The following is a 13,519-nucleotide window of genomic DNA, read 5'->3' as shown; positions in this document are numbered from 1 at the left end:
TCATTACTTTATCAATAAATTTGGATTCGTATATAAAAGACCAAAAGCGCAAAAATCTTTGGACATTATAATAATTTATAGTGTCCAGGACACTAGGTCTTAAATTTTGAAGAGAAAAGGGAGTTTCATGTTTGTGAAAACCATCTAGGAGTTTTTTAGTCTAAAGAATATGCCAGTCTGTCTGAATTAAAACACTTCTGCAAAAAGAGTGTTTGCAGAAGTGTTTCTCCGTGGAGAAATTTCTCCACAGAGATGTAAAAGATTAATTAACAGTTATCACAAAGGCTTCATAGTTGTTGCTGCAAATCTGGCAAAACCAGGTATTACACTTTGAAAATTCTCTGGGGGGACTCCTTTCAATTTGACTTTGATATTCTTACTTCTCTGAACCAGGAAGTGCATACCCTACTTTAAATCAGGAAAAGCACTCTTGATTTTCTCCTCCAGGCTTGATGGAGGAGATGTGTGTCTGCTTTTCTGTCTCCTGGGCAGGGTGGCGTATAGCACCTCCAGGGTCACGGATCTTAACACTCCGAGGTTAATCAACCCAGGAAAAGAGTGATACATTAGGCAGCATGAATTGTCTCGTGAACTGCCCGTGTGGGAACACCAGCACAGTGATGACTCACTTAAAACGGGATTTATTTATAGCAGCACACGACACTTTCTGTCACTCTGGCTCAACTCTTAACACTGACACCCCACAGACAAGAGCAAAACTGGAGCTGCATGCATAAGGATGCTTAACCAGCTTTAAAGCAATGCAGGCAGGGCATGTTTTACATGCAAATACCTCCTGAGAAGAGTTTGGAGTTTAAATACAGGTGAATGACATGTTGCTGCTTTCATTGTAATTACTTTTCCTAGGCGAAAGATGTTAAAGCTGCCATATTTCTTTTTAAAAGAAACGTTTCTATTCTGCTTCAGTGTAAGGTGTGGGCCGACCACATTGAAGTAAGGAACACCACAGCAAACATGAATAAATAAGCAGAAATACTCTCAAAGTCAAAATGCATGTAAAGAATAGATAGCAAGAGATTGTTACTACACTTTTATTAAAGAGAGTGATATATGGCATGAGACTGACTGTGATTTTATAACTAATACCACACAGTGTTCAAGTGTATGACACCAGTGTCAGGAATGTTAATAAAGAAACTTGAACTAAAGACAAAGAGTGAAAAAAATATTCAGTTTTATCAAATATGAGGCTGTGTTTAACAAACACAAATCAAAAAAGATGCAGATATTTCTAACGTGAAATATCTACATCTAGGTCAGCTCTCATCATGAGCAGGTATGTCGTCCACACAAGGTAATATCTTGTGTGGAGCAGATAAACAGAGAGCAGATACACTGAAGAAAAATAAATAATGTCTTTATCATCTAACAGACTAACACAAGTGGATATGAAAGTACAGGAATAGCGAAGTGAGATGCAGGACTGTAAAATGTGTGAGAAGAGTGCAAACAAATACATAAACCACAAAATATTAGTGTTAGGAATCGGTTTTTCTCAGTGTTGATTTTGAGTTTCTGTGTCTTTGAGTCGCTGTGCTGTCCTGTCTTCCCCTCGATTGTTCCCAGGTGTGTCTCGTTCCCTGATTACCTCCTGTGTATTTAATGTCACCTGTGTCTTTGTCGGGTCCTTGTCTAGCTCTTGTCTCAGTTGGCGTCTTGTCGCTGTCATCTTGTGTGCCCAGTCCGTCTCTTCCTCCATTTAACAGGTTGCTACCGGCGTCGAGCCCTGGTGCCCGCTCAGCCGTGCTGCCCGGTATTCTGAATTGTATTGGACTGTGTTAATTCTGGATATTCTTCATTAAATCTTCATTTCATCCACTTCAACCTGGGTCTACGGCGTCTGCCTCACCACCACACCCCACAGCTCATGACAATTAGCAGTTTATTTAAGGAGTTGCCTCTAACATTTGACAGGTTAACACGTGTATGTTCTCTCACATCTGTGTCAACAACCTTCTGTGATGGCTAGATATGAATGTAATCTCAGATCTGTGGATGAGATCACACCATTTTTTTCCCTTTTATGTTTTTCTCTCTGTGAAAAAGGCATAATGATGAGTTCCCGTCTGGGCAATAACTTAATGCTGGCATGGTTAATACTGTTCTCTGAGCAAAATCAAATTTGATTCAGCTCTTGAAAGCATATGCCAGAGTTCTCACTGAGAGATAAAGACAGCTTGATAGTCGTAGTATGAGAACTCAATTGTCTTTCTCTCTCTCTTCCTCTCTCTCAAGAAGGCAGCAAGAAGATGTTTCTTATCATAGCTACATGAGATTTAACCAAGTCTTAATACTCCTGCTTTTTATTAAATTAAACCAGGGTAAATTTGTGTAATTATTTGAATAATTAAATAATCTGTGAGATTTTCAAAAATGTATTTCATGGACCTTTAAAAACTGTTTCAGAAAAGTTTCTCTCCTGCTTGTGTTGACCTCAATGCCTTATAAAAAGTGAGATTAAGATGGAATCTTTTAATTTCCAGGAAACACTTTTAATGTTATGATTAAAAATATATAAAAAGAGAAAATTAGTAATTAGCTTAGGGTATTTAGTTAGCTCCTGAAATCACTGAGCTCAGTAAATTTGCAATATGATTAAATATCTTTGAAACATTGAAAACAAATTCAGGCCACCTGAAATCAGAAATTTCTCTTAACCTCTGATCTGTAGTTCCAGCTGGAGATTTGTTCAAGTTCAAAAACTTTCTTTAGAGTACATTTAGTTGCCTGTGTTCTGCTTAGCCAACTTCAACTTTAACATACCATTTTCTGTAGTGTCTTGAAAAAATCATAACAGAAGCATCTCATTGTGACCTAAAGTTTTTGTCTGTTTGCCAAATAAGGACAGAAGAAAGTATGTCAACTTTTTTACAATTTATTTCCCATCTGACATGTAAAATTAAAATGACAGGTAAATCTGCAGTCTTTCTGTTTTCTCAGACGCACTAACATTTGTGATATAATGCTCATCACTGTGGGTCACAGTTTGGCAACTTACTTGCCAGTAGAAGTGTTAATAGGGGAGCATTTTGTTTCACTTCTAACTGGGAACCTAGAAAATCCAGATTCCAAGTACAATGAATCCAGTCACAATATTAATGTACGTTAAGCACATACTGATGAAATGCAGTGTGGTCAGCTGCCTTTTCTTATTCCTTCAGGTCAACATATTCTGCTGGGAACGTAAGGATTTGTAAAGAGATCAGGCTTATCGAATATGAACAGTGGCTATGACAAATGTATTTCCAGTTATCATGGACAAATCTTGTTATAAATGCCTCTTTCAGTCAGCAGAATTTGAAGTGAGCCAAGGCTCAAGAAGTTATAGAAGTGACAAAGCCAGGGGGAACTACATCCAGGCCCATTCTGTATGTAAGGTAGAAAAATTGGACTGAAAATGAACCATCACCCCAACAGTTGCTGCTCATCACCACACTCTTCAATGGCACCTCTGTCTCCCCTTAATCATGTGGCCCAAAACAAAGCGCCACACTTTTCCTTTGGCTCCCACCGTCCGTTTCTCTCCTGGTTCCTCCTCGTCACATGGGGATGGAAGTGGAGGACGGCAGTGCAGAGTGGAGACGAATGCTTTCATTCAGCTTGGACGTACAACTCAAGCAGTGTGTGGCCACCGGCGAGGATATTGTGCTGCTGATTCTGTCACATGCCACACAACCCAGCGGTCCAAATCCCAATCTACTGACATAGAAGTCCTTAGCACACCAGGCACCCAATGTAATCAGATCAATGCAGGACTTAACAATCAAACAAAAACAATTAGGTACAATACTCAGCCACAAGTGTGGTGTATGAATGAAGTAATTTGATCACACTTGGAGGTTGCCTATTGCTAAGATTTTTTTTTTTTCTCACCTGGAGAACCGTGCTCGTAAATTCAATCAAACCCCACAAACACTATGCTGGATGGATGGATGGATGGATGGATGGATGGATGGATGGATGGATGGATGGATGGATGGAATTAGTGCCAAAATTAAGAATTTTGTGCACCCAGCACTGGCTACTTCGCTATTGGAGGCTATATTTTTAAACATGGAGTAATTCAACGAAGTGATATATTACTTTCCATTGCATTTGTGAACACACCAATATGCCCCTTTATTCAATTTCCCTGAAGTTTAAAATACTTCTGTTAACCCATAAATCACTGAACAGTTTACCATCAAAATAAATTAAAGATCTGCTGGTGTCTCAGCCTTCCCAAATCACTCACGTCTTCTGGTTCTGGTCTGCTCTGCATCCCCAGAACCAGAACCAAACATGGTGAAGCAGCATCCAGCTTCCATGCACCACAAATCTTGAATAAAGTTCCAGAAAACTGCAAAACAACTGAAATACTTAGTTTCTTTAAGTCAAGACTTAAAACCCACCTGTTTAGAGTTGATTTTGAACAGTAATAAAGGGAACATTGACCAACATATTTGATGAGTGTCGATGATTTTCAGATCAGATATATTACTCAAAACAGTGAGAAATCTACGTAGCAGGAGACCAGATCAGAACAAAGGTCTCTGTCTCTTTAAAGATTTAAACAAATTCACAGCAGGACATCCCTTTTCATCCTGAATAAAACTACAAAAGGCGAAATATCCTTTCATGGTTTATTTTCAATCTGCCAGATCTGAGTCAATACAACTGCATGAAGCTTTAATCACATCAGTCAAGAAGGTACAACCCCATCTTTGTGTCTACTCTAATAATAAAGAAGAAAGGGATAGAGAAGAAGTCACTGTTTTTTCTCCTCAAAACTAGCAGAACAAAACATCTCCCCACATTAACATTTTTGCTCATCAAAGCTCAAAAGCTCTGCAGTCAATGGAGACATTATGAGTTTGTGAATAATGTGATTTTTCTCAATGATCCAGTAGGAGATTCACTGCACATTGACCATGTGACTCAATTAAAGCATGTCAAGCCAGTCAGATACAAAAATAATGTCCTACCCCAGAAAGATAAATCTCTTAAAATATATGTATCAAGAGAAGAACAGATGCAGGACAGTCTGTGGATCATAAGAGGCTCAAACATGCCCTGAACTACTTTTAAAACTATGTGACTGCATATAATTTAGTGTGTGAACTATTAGGTTTCTATGTCCTTTACTGTTATAAATATACAGTACTATTCTACCCGCCCGTCCTGTGGCAGGTTTTTTTTGTACATTTCCTGTCTAAAATACATGTTGAGCACAAATACAAAATGGATACTTGCAGTGCCACTCACCACCGAGAACCAATTTTCAATCACAATAATCAAGGATGTGCCAACTAAGAAAGAAGCTCATTCTTATAAAAATACACACCGTTAAAGTTTGACTGAAATTTGCCGCTGTCAACCAGGACAAGCATACTAACAGTGCAACATGTAATGCAATAATTGAATTAAAATATCTATTTTAAAATAAAAAATCCAACCATGTCACTTTTATCATATGAATATAAATGCATCTTTTCTTGTGACTAAACCGCTACATCCAAATATTTTTCTGCATATGACATGCTTTATAGAAGGATATATCCCTTAATATTTACTTGGACTTGGCAGACCAAATGTGTCAATTCCTCCCACTGGCTATGAAAGATCACAAACCAAACATGAAGAGCAGATGGCACCTGTGGCCACACTGTGAGCCAGCTGTGGAAACGTAATCAGTGTGACTTGCAGTTCTGGAAAAATAACCAGTGTGAAGCTGTAAAATCCAAACATGCCTGACATTGAATGACACGAAATCAAACTGATTTCTGTCAGGAAGAGACTGATCAGTGATTTCTCCATGTCTGCAATATTATAAGCATTTACATTTTGGTTGCTATTAATGTATTTGGAAAGAGTTTCAGTGTCCTTTTTTTGGCCATGTCAAACAAAAATCTTTACGACTAAAATGTTAAAGCTCCAAAAATATAAAACAATGCAAAAAAATATGACAGAATCAGAAATCATATCATCAATATATTTCATATAACAGGTAAACTTTGAAAAAAAAATTGCATAGTTTTTATATGACTTAATAAGAAACTATGAAAAGCAGTACTCTACTGATCAGAATCCAAAGAGAGAAGAATATCACTGCATGTCAAAGTTTGTGACCCCAGTTCGCTAAATGAAATTCAAAAATTTTTATCACTCTTTTTTTGTCCCCCCAAATTTCATTATATTTACATCGTGATTTTACAGAGTAGATAAACACAACATAGTGCATGACTCTAAAGTCATCATCCAAATGGGGTCAACAGTTTGTTGAATCGCCTTTGCCGCATTTACAGCTGCAAATTTTTAAAAGTGGGACTCTCCCAGTTTTACTGACAGCAAATTAGATGCAGAGAACCAATGAACATCAGTTTTCAATGTGTTATTAAAAAACGCTGCAACACTTTATACGGGTTGCAGTTTCACTCATAAAGCTCCATTTAGGAGAAGGTACTTCAGTAAGTACTGCTGCACTGCATTTCACTCAAGAACATAAGTTTGTGTTTGTCTTGAAGAAAGCATTAGATGGGACTTCTTGTAGTTTTCTTTGAGCTTTATTTTACAGAACTGATGGACTTGTTAAGCTCATGACTAATAGTTGCAGTTTTGACAAGTTTTCTCACCTGAGCTAGTTCTTGGCATCTCCTTTAGAGTTTGGTTTGATCATTTTTCACTGTCATTTGGCAGTTGTGCCATTCTCTTTATATTTTTTCCCATGAAACTGGAAAAAACGTATTTAGTGGTAACATTGCAGCGGTGTGGTATGGATGAATACAAATGTGCATCACACGTTTAGTATTTTAATTTGTGATAAATGTATAAAACTGTGCAACCTTTTCCTTCGACTTTACTATTATGTTCAACTTTGTGCTGACATATCACATAATATCCCACTTTAACGGACTCTGTGTTGTAATGTTTTTGGGTGTCAATACCACTGTGGGTCACAGTTTGGCAACTCATTACTTATGTTGCCAATAGAGATTCAAGGGTAAAATAAACATTTAACTGTGAAAGAAATCATTGCTGATAAGCCCCGGGGAATAAAGGCGACATAAAAGGACACCGTGTGGTTAATAGATTCATCTTCATAATGAAGTGCACCATGTTCGCAACTCTTTAAATAGCTCTGCAACATGGCATGACTTTTACTTTGAATGGACAACTGGTCAGCCTTGAATGGAGGTTGATGCATGAGGCATGCACAATAATTTAAAAATAAAGGGTATCTCTTTTTTTGCACTAATTCTAATGAATTACCTGTCATGAAACACCGACAAGTCTTACATAGCACAAATACATCAAGGTTAACATATTAAGCGTCGGTCTCTTACCAGGGAAGTAGCGGTGCCCTCTTCGAACTCCAAATATCTCCACGCAGCTTTCGCCTCCGCTCGCAGCTCGGCTCTGTCTCGACCTTCTTTTCTCGCCTCTTCTGTCCAGCGACACGTCCCAGCGCCTTCCCTCTCCACAGCCTCGCTGTCATGTGTTTCCTCGGTGAATTATCCTAGTAATCTTCTCCAAAGTGGGATGTGAAGAGTGCTCCGGGTCCGCCTACCGCACGCACAGCTGATGATGCTGAAAGTGTCTGGGTGTCTGTTGCGTAGCCGGTGCGGCGCGCGCAGGAGCGCTTGGCACGCGCCTTTGAAATCGTTTTGGAACGGACTGTTCCGTCACGAAGGCTGAGCGCGCGCGGAACATTTTGGAGAATTGCGGCCGTCTGTTCACATAGTGTTGGTGGCATCTCGTGCATTTGAAGTCGCTTGTGAATGAGAAATAAAGGGCAGAATATAAGCGCGTGGACGTCACGCATATTATATGAATTCATTGAACAAATTGGATGAGTGCCGCTTTAAGAGCACGCAGAAATCGAACGCTTACTTTAATAAAACTGCAGCGTCTCCATTTTGACACGCCGTCGGTAACGTAAACAGCTGCCGGGGCCATGTGCCACCGCTGCCGCTTACGCACAGGACGGACAAGGCTCGCCCCATTTTTAGGTCATATGCCGGCTGCGCATTTTGTTGTATCATCGTTCCGGGGATCGGGTTTGTTTCCGCTGTCCTCCAGATCAGGTTCGCCGAGGAGGACACTTAAACGCACCTTTAGTGAAATTAGATCAGGTGTTTTCCTGTGTAGGCCTTTTAGTCTAATTTATAAGAAAGCTTACACAAACTTTAACTATTTAAATTGACTTCCTGTGTGGGAATGTAAAGATCTTCTCAGAAAGCAAGGATGGTTTTATTTATTTGAAAGAGCATTTAACCGAGCTGAACATTTGTTCTGAGATTAGTCCCTTTGTTGAGAAACAGTCTTGTGCATCCCACAGCAGGTGTACACCTGCTATGTGATAACCATCCCTACTCCTTCAGAGCTGGAGTCCTGCACGCTTTAGATGAGCCCCGTCTTTTGACACACCTGAGTCAACAGAACTTCAACAAGCTCCTGCAGAACTTGATGACATACAGAGAAGGTAATTCAGCTGGGTTGGAGCTGGGACACCAGCTTTGGTGTCTGTGATTTGGACGAGGTGAAAACGACTTGCTGAAGTTCAGATTGAGAATCAGAATGGGGAAGAAAAATTAATTTTGCTAGTTTAAGGAGAGCAGAATTAAGACTACAGTCCACACAGCTGACCAAAACTGGACAATAATAGATTGGGGGGAAAAAATGTTGCTTGGGCCAATGATTCTATATTTAAAATGCATCATTCAGATCATCTGGTGAGAATTTGGCATGAACAACATGAAAGCATAGATCTATCAACTAATTCAGATTGGTGGTGGTAGTGTCATGGTCTGAAAGACAATCTTATAAACGTTGGGACCCTACCAAATGAGGATCACTTAGACCTCTGTATTTGTTGTTGACAAATTCTCTACCAGAAAGGAAAATACTTTTTGCTTTCCACATCTGAAAGGAGATCATTTTATTTTGGCTGTAGTCTGCTCTGTTCTTTCCTCTTTTTAACAAGGTGAGTCTCACCTTTCCTCACCTGCTTGTCAGCCTAAAAAATGATACATGTGCAGTTCCCTGGAGTACTCACTATCAGCCAAGGTGAATTCACAACACAGGGTAGCCATAGAAACTGGGCATCACAGGTGTCTGTTTCACAAGTAAGATAAGATCTGAGAAGAGATACTTTAGCTAAATGAACCCAGAGTTGTTAAATGAGTTCTGCTCAGGATTCAGATATTACCAGAAAACTTTACAACTGAGTCATTATACTATTGCTTTGAGCAAAGTGCATTGAAATCAGTTGGTCATATCCTTAAATGCAGTAAAAATAAAATTAACATAACAATATAAAGTAGAATAATACATTACAAGGCATTCTGTTAAACCGAAAACTGTTCTCACCTATTGGCAAGGGATGAGCTCTAAGGATATAACTGAACAATGACAAATTTCAGTTCTGGTTAGTTCATGCAATAAACAATGAAGCAGAGGTGCAGATTGATATCTTTATTTTGAGGGTGTTCACATCTGAATCAGAGGACAGGCAGGAATCAGGGTGCTTAATTAAAGACATGTATAAAGTAAGAGGTTGCTATGGATACGTGAGACCTTTGCATTGCCATTATTTGCAGGAGTTAACTCACAGTGAACATGGGAGAGTTTTACTTGTTTTAACCTTCATTCACAGTGTATAGGGGGACAGATAAACTGTGGCTCTGCCTGTTTTGTATTTAAAGATATATTTATATGGTGGGTTGAGTGGTACTTAGACTATATAAGCTTGTTTTCTTCCAACTATTTCTTTTCATTCAAAACCTTTGTCTATCAACATGCAACATTCATTTTAAACTAAATTAATGAAATAAACAAATAATTAACTAAATTTGTTGTAATACTGACTTCTACAAGAGATCCTTCCTACCCACAGCCATTGGCATCTACAATCACTCTTGAGTATAACTCTGACTGCAGGAGACAACAATATTTATGTTTCTTAATTGAACTGAATTGAGTTTTTGTACTTAATTTTCTCCTCATCTTTTGAACCTAAGCTGTGATTTGGTGTGAGGTATTTCAAATACTCCTTAAGCTCCTCTGTTCTCAAATGCAAAACATCGTTGGCACTTTGACGGATTTCATCAAGATTTAGCAAATCATAGACAGACTGTTTCACAAGTTTGGCCTTTCTGAACTCCTTTTATAATTCTGTGGAGCTACATCTGTAAACTCTGTTGTCTTTTATGAACGGCGGCTGGGTGTGTCCTTTCCTAGGGAACAACAATACTCACTTTTACCTTTTCATCATTAAAGCTCTCGTTTGAACCAAACATTGTTCCCTTTGATATTTGGATTTCCATAATTAGCTAAAGCTTTGTGTTACCCAAGACTGTGTTGACCCCAAACTCCAGGATCACAAAACAACAACTCTGAGGTCACTTCAGTCCTCACAAGCAAGATTTAGCATTTCTCCTACAATTGTACCTTCAAAATGCAATTCTTTCTATGTTACTTAGAATATTTATAACACTTAAGGATCCTTTAGTAGTATATTTTAACATACCATACCAGTTAGTGGCACTTTGCCTTATCTATGGGTTTTGCAATATTCTGATGCTTCAAAATGTTTAATTCACTGGTGCATTTTAAATGTTGCATTATTTTGTGACAGTGAATGTCATTCCTCAAAAGCATTAGAAAAGAAAATCAAGCCTTTTTTGACCAAAGCTCACACACTGCTCCACATTGTGCACAAAGTAGCACGGCCCTCTGAACAGCTTTGGTTTCTGAAACAATGATGACTTTATAGAAGTCAGGCCAGCATGTAATAGTACAAGGGCTTAACTAAAGTATTTTTTAAGTAGATTATTAACTTATGAAGGCAATTCTTCACTAACATAAGGAAAAAAATAGTCATTTCACATGCTTTGAATTCTGTGTTTGATTCCAAGTAGCTTCTCTCACAAGCCCTGAGCTTAGGCTCTGTGCTCCACAGCACTGCGGCCCTCACCACGCATAATTAGGAGCAACAGGAAGAAAAGATCTTGCCACAGACCACTAAACCCATTCAGAGGATTTTGTTGAACACTGCTGGATGACGATGCACTCAAAGTCAATTAAGGTCAATCTACTGGCGCATTCATCATGCAGGGAGTGGATGGCAGTGACTGAGTGATTATAGCTGCCATGTGGTCCACTCATGGATAAGCAATAAATAGTTGCGCTGTGGAAATGATGTGGTTATGTAATTACCTGAAAACTGGTTTCAGTTAATCGACTCTGGGGTCCAAAGGCAGTATAGTGGAGAGGTTACTTGTTAGTCGAGTGGGGCTATAATTTATGGTCGTCGCAGGGTAAATATTGGCCAACAATGAATAAACACGACACATGCTGCTGCTGGGGGTGCAGGTGTCAGTCAGCTTGTTTATATTCACTAAATCATGTTAGTACAGTGCCAGAAGAAAAGGTTTTCTTTCAAAATAGGACACAGAAAATTGGTGCAGGTTTTTGTTTTTATTAGATCACAGCAAAAGCTGTGACTTAATAAAAAAAAGCTGTGAAGCACTCTGGAGTCCTGTCATCTGGATAATGCGCTATACAAATACAGGTCATTTACCTTTTATTTTTATTCTTAAATGAATCAATTTGTTGATGGACTGTGCTGGAGTTCTCAGTCATATTTTCCACCTTTAGATTAATTTCAGATAAATTTCAATAGGTGCATAATCTGTTTCCCTGATCCAACATCATGAAAAAAAAAGACATTTACAGTTTGTGTAAATGTTACATTATGACACAGTCAGCTAGAACAATCAACAAGTACAGTAGCAAATATCAAGAGGAGACATCTGCCATATAAGAGAGTTGCTATTTGTTATTCTGTCCAGACTTCAATCATTCCAGAAAGTTTGTACAGTGAGAGTTCACAATGTGTCCTCTCTCCTACACATACAAACACGTACTTGGGCCACCTGCCCGCCGTCTTCTTTTACCATCAAAGAGGCTTTACTGTAGTACACACCAACACACACAGCAAAGACAAAAAAAACCCTGAACATAATTCTCCTCTGCGGGAGGAATTCCCTCAAGGAGCAGTCTGGCTGTTCCAGAGAGGAGATGAAACATCAGAGTCCAAACACTGAGAAAAAGGTCAGTGTGTAAAAGGGTTCAGGCAAGACATTTAAGCTTTAGGTATATTTCTTATGTGTGCTATTACACTTAATTTGCTTTTCAAATTATATTAGGTTTAATTATTTTTGGTCCAGTTCACCATCCTAAGAAATCTGTGGATGTTATACCCTCATATCAAAAACATTTGTTTAAGTAACATAATCATACATTTTTAGTATAATTATAACAACTTTGTTACATGGTAGTGTCACCACCTCTGTAGTTACAAAAAATAAATTGCAAGTAGTATACAACACCAGGATGAAATACTTACACAGGCTCATTATTTTATGTGGAATGAGCATGACATAAAACCTTATTCTAATAATGTATTTGCCAATGCAGAGGTCCAGTCCAGCCCCAGCTCCAGAGGAATTTTGCCAGGGGGTTCATCGCTTTATTTTGGGAGGACCGTGTAAACAAGCTTTTACTTTAACATAAATACATAAACCATTATGTAACCTTTCAAATAAAATAACCATACATATTGATACAAAAATCAATAAGGATGTAAACAGCAGCATATAAAATGTTGAGTAATTATGCTCAAATTTGCAACATTAAACATTAGCTCATAGGCTGCAGAAATCCATTAAGCTGTTTCCAATATACTACAATATAGTGTAGTAAAACTACTCTTATAAGTTCCCTTTCCCCCAAAAAAGTTACTCAAGTAAATGTAACACAAGGCTATTATTTAGGATATGGGATTACTTTAATGTTCTGAAACATGTCATCTAAATTCCAAATTATTATTTGCTTCAAATGGTATTTATTATTAAACACAAATGTCTGTAGTCTAGAGTAGACACAAGTCTTTCTCATGTTTCCCATCTGCAGTAGGATAATACACTTACTTTCTGTTTTGATATCACTTTTTGGTGAGTAATATGTTTTAATGTTCTTCTAGCTAACTGGGTGTGGAAAGACTTGCTCTCCTGATTTATAATTTTAATGTTTTGCTACGAATATCATAAAATTTCAGGGCTAGAGTTTCAGCTCTTCTCCTAATTGGCAATTGTCAGGCCACAATGCAGAAGAGGCCAAAAGGGAGAGACAGATAGGAAGTCGGAGGAACCTACACAATCGCTTTTTCACTGAAAATGTCATCACAAAAGTTGAATTTCCTAGATTTTCAGGCGGCAACCAGATTATCATAATTAATAAAATAATCTCTGGCACCTATTGCACATTTCTGCAAGTATCCACATTAATAGGCTGCAATTTTTATTATCATTACTAATATTATTTTTATTTGGCTGCCTTAGATGCAAATTACTGGGGGTGCAAATCACTCAAAATCACAGATAGTAGGCCAATAATAATGTATCTAATTTACATGCATATCTTTTCTGTTAAGAGATTACTTGATGCAGACATCAAT

General features: G+C 38.2%; 1 protein-coding gene across 2 annotated transcripts in view; it reads right to left on the bottom strand.

Moving 5' to 3' along the window:
- Positions 1-7,672, bottom strand: part of LOC114135584 (sodium-coupled neutral amino acid transporter 3-like) — a 41,009-nt gene extending 33,337 nt beyond the window's left edge. Inside the window, exon 1 of one of the 2 annotated variants that reach the window (XM_028002976.1) lies at positions 7,344-7,672. The gene's annotated coding sequence lies outside the window, so the exon portion shown is untranslated. The remainder of the gene's footprint in view (positions 1-7,343) is intronic. The other variant, XM_028002977.1, reaches the window with a different exon arrangement.
- Between the last annotated feature and the right edge of the window lie 5,847 nt (positions 7,673-13,519).

Source organism: Xiphophorus couchianus, chromosome 20, assembly GCF_001444195.1.
Source record: "Xiphophorus couchianus chromosome 20, X_couchianus-1.0, whole genome shotgun sequence".
NCBI lineage: Eukaryota > Metazoa > Chordata > Actinopteri > Cyprinodontiformes > Poeciliidae > Xiphophorus > Xiphophorus couchianus.
The sequence above is the reverse complement of the archived record's forward strand: the minus strand, read 5'-3'. Positions and strand labels throughout refer to the sequence as shown.